This window comes from Diprion similis, chromosome 3 (genome assembly GCF_021155765.1).
Source record: "Diprion similis isolate iyDipSimi1 chromosome 3, iyDipSimi1.1, whole genome shotgun sequence".
In the NCBI taxonomy this organism is placed as follows: domain Eukaryota; kingdom Metazoa; phylum Arthropoda; class Insecta; order Hymenoptera; family Diprionidae; genus Diprion; species Diprion similis.
In genome coordinates this window covers 13,561,948-13,576,287 of record NC_060107.1, presented here as the reverse complement: position 1 = coordinate 13,576,287, position 14,340 = coordinate 13,561,948, and the positions used below count along the sequence as shown (strand labels likewise).

The window sequence follows — 14,340 nt, the reverse complement described above, 5'->3', positions numbered from 1 at the left end:
GAACTCAGGGCGAAGAGCAGAAGAGCGAAGGGAGGAGGAGGGGGGGGGGGGGATACTGGGGATGGCGTATTCCCGCTGGGTCTGGACCGACCGACGACTGGGTTGGTGGAGCTTGGCATGGGCATTGCCTCTCCCTGCGGGGAATTGCTAATACGTTTCGGGTCGCGAAGACTTTTCCTTATTCTTCGTAGAGTTTTTTTATGATTCATTGATGAAAGAGAGAAAAAAAATTAAAAAACTTCTAAACGGAGAAACATATTTTTGAAAATATTTTTCTTATACGTACACTTTTCCCAAAATTATCATATATGTACGTGTGTGTTATACACGCCACACTCTATGCACAATGACAGATTTTTTTCATGACACTGGCAATTTCACGGTACTAGAATCTTGAATCGATAACTTTCGGTCAGCTTTTTGAAACGAAAATTTACATTTTGTTGCAATTTCGATATATGCACTGTGTATGTGTGTGTGTGTATTAGGATCTGAGAATTCTATAATTTTTAAATGTTTAGTCAATGAAAAACAACGTTGAACAATAGTTTTCCAGTATATTTTCAAATTGAAGGTTTGTTTTTTTTTTGTTTTTTTTTTTTAATTCTTAACTTTCTCTGTTGTCAGAAAAAATATAAGCTAATGTCTGTTTTGTCAATAAAGAAAAGAACCTGTTTTTTCAGAATATTCAAACATTTTAAAAGTACACGCTCAGAAATTGCAGACAAATGTGGTTTTTCAATATTTTTAATATGAACTGTGTAAGTATGGGAATGGGATGAAAATGAATTTTCATTTTTTGAAGAAGTAAAAATTTTGCAGATTATATACAAGTTAAAAATAGGATTATAATAAAAACAGTATAATCATTTCACGTATCTCGAATTTTGTGAATAAGCATTATCTATATCTCTCGAATATTTGGGCAATTTTTATATTATATCTTACACGATCCCATTTTCATTCTACTACTCTAAAAATTTCAGAATATCTGCGTTTTGAAAAAATAAAAACAATTAATTTTTATCCCCTTAACATTTTTTCGCTAATTCTCTGTGATTCATCTCAAGATGGATTTCACATTTCAAAAGATCATACTTTTTTTTACAAAAACACACACACAAACAAAATCATATTGTTTCTTCTATAACACGAAGTGCTAAAAATTCGAAGGCGAATATCGTATATAAAAATTACGTACAAAATTGATCAATATATATCTCTTAAACGGTAACTCCCAGAGCCTAAAAATCAAAGAATTTCCATAACTTAGTGCAGAATCAGAATATATCTAAACTGCTACCCGACCAAAGTATTAACTCCAAAAAAACTGACCGAAAATTGACAGATTGGCTCATTTAACCTTGCACTGTACATACACCTTAAAATTAGATTGCTCATTTAAAAATTTAAAACACAGTTTCTATACCTCGTTATAATTATCTTTACACATCTATATACACCTACATACTTGATGTACCGATCAGATATCTGATTTCCTATCCGTGCAATACACGTCATTTGCGAATCAAATTAAGTGTAGTTATAATTGTGTCACTCTTCATGAAGATGACAGACAAGTATAACAAGTATAACAGATATATAATATTCAATATTCCCATCAATACATTTCCCGGATTTATCAAAATTTCTTACTGTCATTTTTTTTTTTTTTTTTTTTTTTTTTTCAAATTATATACGTTGAACAGTAATATAAATTCAAACAAAAGTACACATCATGTTAATCACAATGAAGCATCATTCGTGGATATACGAGGTTTTTCTCTGATAAGTATTATCATACACAGATGTATGTACGTATATTCCATGATGTGAAAATCGATGGTAACGTGTTACATTAGAATCCAAGCATATACCTAACACTTCCACGTATAATGTACGTAGTGAAAACGGTGAAACTTAGCTAACAAGCTGAGTGTCCGACTATAGGCATGAGTAAAAAGAATTGAACTCTATTGGTCGACGTGGTTTTCTCCGAGTAATATTTCCGTCTAGAAGACAGTGAAGCCAACTAACTAGAATTGCTATGAAATAACATGAACTCGTAGCAGTCGTCAGTAATTTAACAGTAAAAAGTTTATCAAGCTATACCGAGTCACTGGGTTAATTATTCAATTGCAAGAAGTGATGAAGATGAAAAAAAAAAATCGCATAACGTTGCGTAACACATAACCTCTTGCAACAAGCCAAATTTAACAGTTGAAGAAGCTTACGGTGGCCAGCCTGCAACGAATCAGTATAAAAGAATCTTCGCGCATGCGCATTCTGACGGTCAATCTGCCAACTTTCACCGTTTCCACGCGTTATAACATATATATATATATATATATTATATATATATATAAGAAGGTTGAATCGATAAAAACTCATCAACTCACCAATGACGGCGATGGCGATTGCAGGAAGGAACTTGAAGAAACCGCAGCTACAGTGCGAATAATAATTTAGTTGTCTGCAGTGATGTGGCAGTCTCGAACAACAATAGAACGATACACGGTGTACACACAGGTTATTTATTACTCGATAGAATTTCACACTGTACACTCCGTTTTTTCGCACTTCTTTTCTATCCCTTTATTTTGTTTATTTATTTATTTATTTATTTATTTATTTATTTATTTATTTATTTACTTATTATCTTCGTACGTGTATTACTCATTAATATTTTCGTCATTTAAAACTTACACCGATGCAACACCTAATCATTAATTATCATCATCAATGTTATTTATAATATATTATACATATACTATACACATTATATTACGTACGTTTTATAATCTTTGTACACAAATTTTATTTCATTCTATATTATTTATACATACGTATACACACACATACGCCTATATGTGTATATACATACATATATAAATATATATCACCCACATATATACATATATATGTACATAAACAGAAACGTTTGCACTACACCCACTTAAACCAGAAAACTGATTACAATAATTCATGGACTTGAATTATTATTATCATTATTATTATTGTTGTTGTTGTTATTACTGTTATTATTATCACGCTATGTGAACATTAAAATTAAAAAAAATTATACAGCATTACTGATTATACAGCGTAACCATGCACACATGTGTACGGTTTTGCCGATTGCTGTCGAAGAATTTAATCAATAATCGTAGATAAAGTGAAACAGGAAAGCTCACTTCACAGACACGAATGTTACATACAGTTTCGCATACATGCGCAATGTGCATGTGCGCCAATACACATTATATATATATATATATATATATATATATATATATATATGATAGAAGACACCGTATACATGTGTAAGATAATTACACGTATAGATGAAATGTATCACTTTTATAATATTATGTATGAATATTTCACACGTTTATATATATAATATATGTGTATTGAATCTGTTGTCCTCTTAATATTCTCAAAATTCTGTTTAATTTTTTTTACTTTTAATCATTACCGATACATAATAATTATTATTAATATTATTTAAAGTTGTTATTATTATTATTATTGTTATTATTATTATACTCCTCACTATTACGTTCTAATCTTCATATGCGTGACACGATGCTTCGTCGCGCACAAACGAAAGAAAAAACCACTTATTCTCATCCCTTACTTATTTTTTTGAAATTTTTTTTTTTTCCTCTCTCATCGAGCATTACACTACCGTCGTTTATCAAATCTTGGTTCGTTAGCTCGGTTTAAAAAGGATAAAATGAAAATTAAACAATAATAAAATAAAGATAACAGGGATTACGATATAAACGGTAATAATAACAATCACGACCACGATGATGATAATAATAATAGTAATAATAATAATAACAATAGTAGTAGTAGTAGTAGTAGTATTAATAATAATGATAATGATAATAATAGCAATAATAATAATAACGTGAATAATCGAAGTATCGGGTACAATTTAAAATTTAAGAACGTGAGATGAGACAAATTGACGGATGAAAATATTATGTCCGGCACGTCTTTATAATCACCGATTGGGCGGCGCGCGGTCCGCCCTTCCCTGCCTCCTTGCACCGTCTTCCGATTTAGTCAGCCGCACGAAAATCCGCATATCTTTGTTTCTTCTTCGTGGCTTTTTATTTATATTCACAACAGCAGCGTCTGACACCTTTATGATTCGTGACTGAAACTGGTGTTGGTGATATTGTTGTTGATAATGGTGATGCTGATGCGTAATCGGGACTCGCGAACGAAGTAACTACACTCGTCGATAACAAATTGATATTCCTTATTGAACGGTGACGGTGAACTTGATACGCCGAGGTGTAAGTGTTGATCATCGTAGCGTTTCCGCGACCCCATCATTTTGATGAAACAAAAAAAAAAAAAAATATATATATATCTTCAAATCTTGATGCGTATCTCCCTCCCCCCTCTATGATAATAGCTCGGACGATCCTATTTTATCTTTCGAACCGATCTCTCCGAGTATCTTCTATTCTCTTCCTCTCTCTCTCTCGATATTTCGAACTGATTATTTAAAACCACCGTATAACAGTTCAACGTGAAACTCGTTTTTCTCCTTCTTCTTTTACGTTTTCTGATTTCTGTTTCTTCTTCTTTCTTTCTCAGCAGCCTTTCAACTCCTCACTACCGTCAAGCGTTTCTCTCCGTCGTCACACACACATATATATGTGTATATATATATAGTTTCGGTTAGGGATTTGATTCGGTTAGATTCGGTTGCGTTAGGTCAGGTTAGCCAGCGATCCTTCTCCATATACGGGCGAGATGAGCACGCTTCTACAATCTTCGACGAGCCTTCTTTCCTCCTATTCTTTACTTTGTACTCCGCGCGGAATCCTTCTTTGCCTCACTCTATTTATCTCTTCCTCGTTATTCTTACTTCCTGCTAGCTAGTAACGACGACGCCTGTAATCAAAGCGAAGATACGGCATTTATTATAACTATCAACGTTTCGCAATTATACATATACAGATTTAAATGTATTTAAGATCTATGCGCTAGACAAATTCAAGGACAATTGAACCCCCCCCCCCCCCCCCCAGTAACGACTAAATTTTTCAACTTATGTATATCTGAACAAAACCGCGATCCAGTCTTCGCAAAATGATAAATAAGAAATACAAATAAAATTAAATCTTACTCGTACAATAGAAATAACAAAAATACAATTCAAAGCCAAATACGAATATGAATAAAGAAAAATAAAAAACGTTAGCATATTAAAATGTTGTTCTGAAAAATTTTAAATTTAGACGTGAGAATTGAAATTGAACTCGTCGAGGGTAAAATTCGTTTTTGACTTAAGACATGTATGTATAATATGCTATTGTATAAACAACATAAATAAATAATATCTTTCACTTATATTATACAACAGATATGAGTGGATAAAATGAATATTCGGCTGAGCATAAATTCGAGATACGGTAACGATTTATAATTAGCGTGGAAGAGAAAAAAGTACGCGTTGAATCAGTGGGAAATTCAAATAGGCGTTTGTTTTATTTATTAATTAGTTTGAAGTACGTAACGCCGACGTAAAAATGGATTTTAAGAAAACTCGAGGAAATCTGGTTAGTCGTAATTTAAAAATTTTCAAAGTTTCAAAATATTGATTGTTATTTCAACGTTTATCGTTATAACGTTAACAGGTTACTAAGTTCAACTTCTTTCTCATTCATTCAAAACCCCTCGGATGGTTTTTCAGACGGTTTGTGATTAATTGTAATTAATTTGTATCGCGAATTAAACTCGCGTTAACATTTGTTTGTTTTTTCTTTGTCGTCGGAGAGTTCAAAACACGACGAGATATGCTTTCAATACGTATTCGCGTGCCTTTGCAACGTCGCTCCACTTGAATAACGGTTTCGGTTAGAACAAGGTATATACATCATAGGAGATTGGTTTAGGCGTGTATGGACTAGTGATGTGCGATTTATCGATTAATCGACGATTTCGATTCATCGTTTCTCCGCTTCATCGATTAATCGACGGTTTCGTTTCTCATAGCGATTGATCTGCAGAATTATTTCGAAACCGTCGATTAATCAATCAAGTTATCGATTAATCGACGATTTCGATTGGTCGTTTTTCCGATGCATCGATTAATCGACGGTTTCGATTCTCATAACGATTGATCTGTAGAATTATTATAAGGCAACTTCGATTAATCGTTTAATCGAAACCGTCGATTAATCGATTCATTGGAAAAACGATTCACCGACATCGTTGATCAGTCGATGAAACGGAAAAACGATTATTCGAAAAATCCGATTAATCCAAACTGCTGATTAATCGATTAATCGCACAGCACTAGTATGGACAAAGGTACTTCGGCCAAATCCGCATCCACAATTCACATCTACGATCATACGAGGCTTGCATGTAAGCCCAATACACGCATGGATAGCTGCCTGAGAAAATTAACACCTTCCTTGTACCTTCCTTAGATACGTACGGAGATGACAATTCTAATTTTAATTAACATCGCGGAGAAGATTAAATGAGTAAAAATTTCGGGGCCTACTTGCAAGTTGTTATACAAATTTGGGACTTGGGACTTGTGATAATTTCGTAACCGTCGAATTCGCGTGAACTGGCAGGCGTAAGAAGAAACTTTTTCTATTATTTTACTCTCTGGAAGAGAGTAATTGAAATCGTTCCAAACTCTGGACAACAATTATAATGTTTGCAACTGCGACTGTGCGGCTATTAACGAAAGTACGAAAAATTGACGAGAACACTGGATTCGATCTGAAAACCTCATCCCTACGTCACAGGTAATGACGTCATCGTTTAAAATAAATTCGCATCTAAAGACATGGGATTTGGTATTAATGATTATCATTATTATAGAGTGTATCAAGAATCAAGCCCAATGTTTTCAGCATGATATTAAAAATTTCAAAGAACCCAAGAACCATTACAGCGAATAATAACGGATGCGGACTGACCTGAACACATACAAACTTGACTTGCGATAAATTTTTTTTTACATCAATTTTAAAAATCTAAATTTAATCAATCAACAACAGCACACAAGTAAAAACAACAACAAACACTATCATTTCCGGACATTAGATACCACTTATTTTCATTGCTCCAGAGAGAGGAGAAAAAAAATTATATAATACGAAAAATATACTCGATTCTACAATGCCTCCAATATGAATCTTTATATTCAATCTTTGAATGAGAAGTATAGAGAATGATAAACATGCGTATCGAAAGATCGTGTCCAATACAGTATCTAACACGAGTATATTGCTCCCTATAATATACTTAAAATACATATGGAGGAAAAGAGTAGCGCAATGCGAGTAGCTGAACGAACGGGAGTGAAGGAGAGTCAATCCGATCGATATCCAGCCTCCGATACGGATTGAACTTGCGGGAGGTCTCGAGACTCTCGAGTGACTTCGACTCAAGCAAATAAGTTTCGATACGCGCTAGCAAAAGTCACCTGAATTTCCGTTCATAAAACATATTCGACGAGGTCATAAAACGATGTGATAATTACATCTTGAATTATTCGACACTGCTAGATGTTGATTAAACTTTTGTCTTTTTTTTCCATCAAAATTAGAATTCTTTATCTTTTTTCCCAAATATATCAAATCACCAGAGGTTAAGCAACATTCGTTTACACCCCCCCCCCCCCCCCGCAATGAGAACCAACATTTGGAGCTCATTCCGGGCGAGTCGTGGGTTGGGGTCCGCTACTGGTTCAGTTCCTAGAACTCGATATGTTAGGAGTCGAGTCGAGTTACGAGCAACGTCAGGGAGCCAACATGGACGCGAATTGTACTCGACATATGTAAATACATACGTAGCTTTTGGCCAGACGCGCGAGCAAGTTAAACAGAAAGAAAATCCCTCCCGTTGCCATCTTCCAATAACCCCCCCCCCCCCCCTCTCCCTCCTCTGTCATGCTTTAATTCACGTTATCATAACGAAACATTGATGAAAAAATCAGTTAATAATTTTAAGGGGTCTAAGATTTGGAAATATGAGTGTTTTTTTTTTGTTTCATTATGGTTTACTGAATATCAAACAATTTCGAAATTTCGAAATAACGGTTTTTCATCAGCATGAATAGTTACAATAATGTTACTAACTTCAATATGATTTTTGATTCGGTGTTTTACATTTACTGTATTGTAATGTAGATTCCGTTGTCCAGCGCATCTACATGAGAATTTGAATAAATCTGATCTGTTCTATTCTGTTTTCTCTCTCTCTCTCTCTCTCTCTCTCTCTCTCTGGATAGGCGAGTCTCCTAATCATTCCAACGGAACTGGTGATTCGAAAAATACGTGAACACATGACAACACATTCTGTTGATAAACTTGATACAACACCGATGAAAAAATACAACCGAGATAATCAGTTCAGCACTCTGGTTTTTCAATGACGTATACGTACGATATATACGGAATACGCACTTCCATTGCGACCTTCGATTTTTGCCAGGGGCAGCAGCCACGTTCCCTCTCTTTTTTTACCTCCTGTCTTCGTAACCTTTAGATTTCTCTACCATTATTCATGCACTTTATTCATGATAGAACTGTAAATATTTCAGCAGCCAAAAAATGTACGAAAGAAATATCAATTGTAGAATTCGGTGTATGGCGCGAATACACGAAATAAGGAGAACGCGACTGTTGACAAAAATCGAAAAATTATCACCACCTGACTGACCACTTTATCCCTAATATTTATTATCACTTTTCGAATCATCTCTGCTCAGCTTGCATTGAAGAGTTTCAACTATTTTTCACATTAGTTTTCAATCACTAACAGAAAAAAAATTGATTTTTCATACGACCGACGGATTATGAAAAAGAATTACTTACTTAGAAATATTTACGAGATTGAAATTAGTAACGTTATCGTAGCGAAAAAAAAAAAATCACTATTTTCATACATTTACAACGAGTTTGAAGAAACGTAAATTTCAAAATACGAGTGTGTATTGTTTTATGACGGTTTACCGAATTTCAAACACTTCGAAAGTCACGATGTTGTAACGGTTTTTCCTCAGCACAAATCGTTCCTAACTTCTTACTTTAACCAACATTAACTACAATAATAACTTTTTCTTTTGAATAAAGCAAATTATAAACGACAATTGTTTTTGAATTACCGAAGTTTTCCTGATTATAACAATGTTTAAAGGAACACACATCATCATCGTAATACGTTACACACAATCGTCGTCGTGCACGAGAGACAAAGAAATCAATCAATTATTATCAACACACTTCACAATAAATTCATGTTTCTAGAAAAACTCTTCGATCATAAGCAGGCAGCAGAGACGATGAGTGAAGGAAAGTTTGTGACGAGAACTCGATCCATACGAAATGATCTGAACGAGAAGAAGAAGAAGAAGAGAAGGTGAGAGAGCCTCGAGCCAAAGCCAACGAGCAAAGCGTAGGGGTCAGGACAACGAGGCGCGGCTCGATAGAGCAATTGTTTGAAATAAATCGTGAAACATCAATGTTTTTACGAATATTCGAATAAAAAATTGATATTATTGATCAGCCGGAGTTGCGGAATCAGGCGTTGCGTGATTTTGGAAAATATTCTATCGCGTTTGAAATTTTCAACTTTCGTCACTTTTTCTTTTCCTGTTTTCTTAGCGTCTTTATATTTCATTTATTGTTCGATTTAACGAATAAATAGTTTGTTATTAAAGAGAGTTTATTAACACACTTTTTCCATTTTCAACTTATCAACTCACATTCAATAATGTTTTTCGCAGTGATGTGTATGTTATATACTATATATATATATACACACATATATATGAATTATCTTTTAAACGGTCACTGAATAATCACTAAATTCATCATAGTTTAGGAACTAGCATTGCACGGTGTATTTTCATGGGAAATATCGACCGCACGGAATCGTTTTTTTTTTTCTTCTCTTTTAAATATCAATTAACGTTTCGCCAACAACCGACACAATGGATTAGATATTATAAGAAATATGAACTTTTCAAGTATTTCTCTGTTAGATTTTTAACTTCTTGGAATTACGTCGTTTCGTTGATTTTGCTATTACTTCCTTGCATTTCTTTATTTTTAAATTTATACGGACATGAGATAGTAACTTGTTTCAACGAATGTAAACGGACGAAAAATCACTTGCACAGTTACTCGACTATTCGTTGAAAAACAATTTGTCGATTCTTCTTTCTTCGTATAATTCCAAATTCCAGAATTAACACAAATCACAATTTACTTGGAGGTCCAGAAACGATTACAATGCCACATTATTCAAGATTATTATACATTATGTTTTTAGCAACTGTGATAAAAATTCAAAGTATCTAGTGTCTTCTTCTTCTTATTATTATTGTTGTTATGATTCTTATTATTATTAATATATTCTCACTCAATATCACTTAAAATAACGGTCAAAAGTTAGAACGGCAATAACTCATCATTATTTTCAAATTACAATCATATAACATGATTCAGAAAAGGAGAAAAAACTGAAAAACATAGAAAATTTTCGGACAAACACACTTTACTTCACTTCACTTCACTCAACTTTATCATTTCGACTTTATTTATATTTTTACGTAAAAATAAAATTATAAAATTACAACGTTGCACCACATCACGCATCTTTTACGCTTTTTATTTTATTTTATTTTTTTTTCTTTTATTCATGAAACACAAATCAATCGTAAAAAGTTTTTTAAAATTGTTTACTCACGAAGAAGATAACGTTTTTATTCATTGTCAATTTACATTAGTTTCTTTCGTTATTATTTTATTTTATTAATCATCTTTAAAAGTCTCGGAGTAGTTTTTATTCATTTTACAACGCTCATTTTTTATTTATCCACATTGTATTGCAGGCGTTTAACAATTACGTCACCACAAAATATTCCACAAAGGTCAGGAAGAGAAAAAAAAATAAGCAAAAGAAAAACAAGAATTAAATTAAAAAAGACAACGAATCCACAATCAACTTTGGGTAATAGACTTTGGATTCTTAAATTTTCGTCCTGTATACAGAGACTCGATATTAACACGTCACCGTGACTTTTCACATCATTTATATAAAGAAAATAATGTAAATAATTTGAAGTAGAAAATACACAGCGTAAAATTGTGAAGCTTTTACCGTATCACGTAGTTAAGAGTTAAAACCAAAGCCGTTAACGAAGGGTAAAAAATATTTCAATTTCATTAAAAACTCACGAGCAGCTAGCTTATAAATAACGGCGATCACTATCGGCTAAGGAATTTCACGATTGAGACATTATATGCTCATTCGTCGCCGTCGCAAGTTTGATTTTCATCCGAAAATTGATGAGCGGATTTCGCCGTTTGCACGCGGAGAGCTCGGCGTCTGAAAGCCGACGAGGCGAACGTTAAGGCAAGGCAGAATCAGTCATTTTGGCCTACGCTGTGTGCAGTCCTGGATATCCTACGCGTTGCAATCGAATCCTTTGCGCATTTCCTCGTTCGATCAAGGTAGCGAAGAAAAAAGAAAAAACCCCTAAGATACGGTGAATTTGAAGGAATAAAAAATTACAATGCAACACCGACGCTGATGTGTGAATAAACTGTATTGAAAATCTAGCTTGTTAGCCGAAAGCAGATTTTCTCAACGAAATCCTGATGATGCTGTGTCGACATCTGAACGCAATCCACTGGTTGTAGTGAATATGAGACAAAATGTAGGATTACGGAATAAATTGATAATATCGATCAAAAGTGTTAGATCGCAAGAGGCTGTTTATGACGTTAAAATTGAATTTCATTTCTAGTTATGAGGTAGTATTTTTGGATATTCGGGAATTATTGGAAAGTAATGGTTCGGTAGATTAAAGATGGAAAATAAACGGTAACTACATCAAGTTGTTGGACAAAATATGCTCAAGTGCTTTGTTACGGGTAGGTAAAAGTATAAAATTCAAGAGTCAAATTGAATTGCAGGATTGAAAGTAGCAACGCTACCGATCAATCAAATGCATCAGACTCGGGAAACGAAATCTTTTTTCAGCCAATGTCGTCGGTTGCTTTTCACACGCTCGGAAGACAAAAGAAAATGGAAAAATAACCGCGGTATTCGAATAATGTTGAAGACCTTCAAGGCGTAAGCCTGACGCGCAATATTGAAAGGTTAAAATCCGATAATAATTGTACAACCTACAGCCTCCGTCCGGAAGAAAAATCAGGCAAGAAATCGAGTTCGAAGTTCGCACGATAAGAAATGTAAACACTGAATACTCCAGCACGGCACAATGACAACGAAAATATCATCACAATGATAATCACAATAATGAAAACATCAATAATAGTAACAACAATAACAAAAATAAGAACGCGATATTTCGAAGACAATGATTCGGGTCTTATTCACCGCGTAATTCGTCGCAATTCTGGATTTGGTAAACGTTCGAAAGAACGAGGTTGACGAAGTGAGTAACGTTAATGCAACGAAACATCGGGAAAGAAACTAAAATGCCTATTTTGCAGGCTCGGAATGACTTGGAAGAAATTGAATTTGCAAAAATATAAGCATATTATTATGCTTCTAACGGTTCATCGAGTTTCATCGACTATATCCCGGAGTTGCGAAACAGTAACGATTTTTACCGAAAAATGCATCGTTACATCAAACGTCGCGAGCTCGAGCTTCGTTATTCGGAACGTCAAGAAGGGGGGAATATTTAAAAGAATGACACGTTGTCGATTATTACAGGTAGGTGTGGAAGGCTTATAAAATAAAATTCAGATTTCAGTCTACCCGTGTTACTAATTTAGGTGTTTACCTTAGACAGGCAGTAAGGAAAGCAAGAAGGAAGGAAGGAAAAAAGGGAAGCAGTCAATGGTTGGTCAGCAACAGCGATTCGTTGTCGGTTGCAACAGCAACGATAAAACGGAACGTCAAATAGCCGTAGGGTATAAATGACGACATTGAAAATAGATGAAAGAGAGTATTAAAAACGGTTGAAAATTATTTCCGTAAAACGAAGCACGATGGTATATAAATAATTTCACAATTACTGCGATAGAAAATCTCGCACCTGTACACAACTCTACGAGTCTAAACTCTGCATCTCGCACCTCGGAGGCGAGAGAACCGCCTCGGAATTTCTCGGACAGCAGGCGAGGCCGTCGACGATTCGAAACCACACTAGGTAGGTGTATAAAGCACGAACGAACGAACGAAGAAGCGTCACTACTTCTCGACGGTATCACTGCCGCGTTAATGTTTATCATTCACTCGCGAAACTGTATTGCATTTCGACCGATCTCCTCGCTACGGAACAAACGCGAATTCCTGTCTCTCGCGTAGGTTAGAATTCATCCCAAGTTTTCCGTTCGGGGAAACGCGGAGCGGGAAGAAGAAGCGGTCAATAGCTTGGCGGTCGACACGTGGAGGCAGGCAGGCAGGCAAGCAGCAGTCTTAGAGGCTTCGAACACAAAATGGACGACCTGGCAGGCACGCGGGGGCCGAGCGAGCGTTCGTCGCGCAAACCCGCCGCTAGGTTAGGTTCCACGATGCTCCTGTGCCGGGTGACAGCGAGTCAGGACGCGTCGGTTTCCTGGATAATAACCGATACACCTCTACGTGTTTATAGATTCTTTTTCTTCCTTATCTTTTTCTCCTTCTTTCTCCTCTATCATTCCCCTTTACCGCACGGAATTAGTACTCTGCTAGCGCGGCGTGACTTTAGCCCTTGCAGCAGTCGTGCGAGCCGCGGCCGGCACATAGGCGCAACGCGTTGGCGCGCGCGCGTTCTACGTGCCTGTGTGGGACTGTGCACGCGTGTGTGTGCGTGCGTGCGTCTGTGGCGTGTGCAATTGCCTCGGCGTAAGAACGTCTCACCGCCAGCGGATCGGGGGGGGGGGGGGGGGGGGAGGGGGGGTTGCGCTGCGCTGCGTCTCGTATTCACTCTCTTGCTGCCCTGTGCGCTCTCCTGCGTATGTGCATGCATGCATACGCCTCGCCTTCTGTGTGTGCGAAAGAACGAACGGTACAGCTGTACAGGAGCTCACTGTCCATACAGCAGAATTCAACGGGTAGAGAGTAGCTCGACTCTCGGGTGCCGCACAACAGGTCGCAGCGGTCACCATTAAATTTAGGAACAGAAACGCGCAATAACTTCTCTTTGCACCTTTCACACTTTGGCTTTACTTTTTTTTTTCTTATTATCCCTGCTTCATTTTCGTTCCTGTTTTCTTTTTCTCGCATTCCACGGGAAACATCTATTCGGAACGAAGATGAAGCCGATCGGCCGACGGATGACGATCAAGTTTCAAATACTTGCGGATATTTGATGGGGAGATG

General features: G+C 35.9%; 1 protein-coding gene and 1 long non-coding RNA gene across 7 annotated transcripts in view; both read right to left on the bottom strand.

The window, feature by feature from the left end:
- Positions 1–4,502, bottom strand: part of LOC124404519 — a 68,560-nt gene extending 64,058 nt beyond the window's left edge. For all 6 annotated transcript variants that reach the window (XM_046878712.1, XM_046878715.1, XM_046878714.1 and 3 more), the window contains exons 1-2: positions 4,020–4,502; positions 2,400–2,719 (exon numbers count right to left, since the gene is read on the bottom strand). The gene's annotated coding sequence lies outside the window, so the exon portion shown is untranslated. The remainder of the gene's footprint in view (positions 1–2,399; positions 2,720–4,019) is intronic.
- A 293-nt stretch (positions 4,503–4,795) lies between these two features.
- LOC124404525 lies at positions 4,796–13,737 on the bottom strand. Its single transcript, XR_006929013.1, has 2 exons — positions 13,073–13,737; positions 4,796–4,920 (listed from the first exon to the last, which is right to left on the bottom strand). It is a non-coding gene; the product is annotated as an uncharacterized LOC124404525 (long non-coding RNA).
- Positions 13,738–14,340: the final 603 nt, after the last annotated feature.